Source organism: Silene latifolia, chromosome X (genome assembly GCF_048544455.1).
Source record: "Silene latifolia isolate original U9 population chromosome X, ASM4854445v1, whole genome shotgun sequence".
Taxonomy (NCBI): Eukaryota; Viridiplantae; Streptophyta; class Magnoliopsida; order Caryophyllales; family Caryophyllaceae; genus Silene; species Silene latifolia.
This window is the reverse complement of record NC_133537.1, coordinates 131,783,203-131,784,380: the sequence shown is the minus strand read 5'-3', so window position 1 is coordinate 131,784,380 and position 1,178 is coordinate 131,783,203. Positions and strand designations below refer to the sequence as shown.

At 40.3% G+C, this 1,178-nt stretch overlaps 1 non-coding gene across 1 annotated transcript; it reads right to left on the bottom strand.

Annotated features, from left to right (window-relative positions):
- Window positions 1-376: 376 nt before the first annotated feature.
- On the bottom strand, window positions 377-483 carry LOC141625309 (small nucleolar RNA R71). Its single transcript, XR_012535095.1, has one exon. It is a non-coding gene; the product is annotated as a small nucleolar RNA R71 (small nucleolar RNA).
- Window positions 484-1,178: the final 695 nt, after the last annotated feature.

The window sequence follows — 1,178 nt, the reverse complement described above, 5'->3', positions numbered from 1 at the left end:
CACAATGCCTAAATTTTCATCACATTCCGTACCAACCGAGGAGAACCTACCAAATGGTACTCCTACACCACCACATTGAACCGGTAATTTCATTGCCAAATCCGCATTCAAACAACTAGTTGAGAGAAGTCAATTTGGAGGGATGCCTAGTGAAGACCCTCATTCACATATGGAGACTTTTTGTGACTATTGTGATGCGATTTCTCAAACCGGAGTTACTCAATATCAAATACGATGGGTATTATTTCCTTTTTCTTTGATTGGTACCGCAAAGAAATGGTTGAAGAGCCTAGACAAGGCTACCCTTGGTATTGACTAATGGAAGAAGTTGGCACTTGCCTTCTACAAAAAATTCTATCCTCCGGAGAAGACCAATATGTTGAGAGCCCAAATCACCGGGTTCAAACAAAGGGATGAAGAATCATTATATGAAGCATGGGAGAGATATAAGGACACATGTCATTCTTGTCCACACCATGGACTTAGCGAGTGGTTCCTTGTGCAACAATTTTGGAATGGTCTATATGAAGACTCCCACAACATTTTCAATATGGGATCCAATGGTATGTTTACCGGATTTGATGACAATCAAACATGGGCCAAAATTGAAGAGATGGCGGTTCATAATTCACAATATAGTAGTCCTCGAAAGGCCACTAGAGGAGGAAATCATGAGGTAGATTCCATCACACAATTGGGTGCTCAACTAAGTGCTCATATTGACACCATCAATTTGAAGTTTAAGAAGGCCATGGCTAAGCTTAATGAAGCTTCCAAATCACCCAAACAACATGTTAATGCTATGGTGGCATCATCCTCAATTCCAAGTGGAGTATGTGAGAGTTGTGGAACTTTGGGACATGACCAAAGTGAATGTAGGGGAACAAGTGAAGAAGTGAATGCTTTCCAAGCATACAAGAGTGGCACCCCTTATTCCAACTATTACAATGAGAATACCAAATTTCATCCAAATCTTTCATACAAGAGCCAAAATGTTCAAAACCCTCAACCAACATACACCCCACCTCCATTGAGAAATCAAGCTTAAAGACCCTTTTACAACCAAAGCCAAGGTTATCAAAATCAACCCTCTTATAATCATCCAATGACCAAGGCATTGATGTTCAAAAAGCGGTCCTCCAAATGCAAAAGAACCAACAAGAATTTTTCACCCAAAT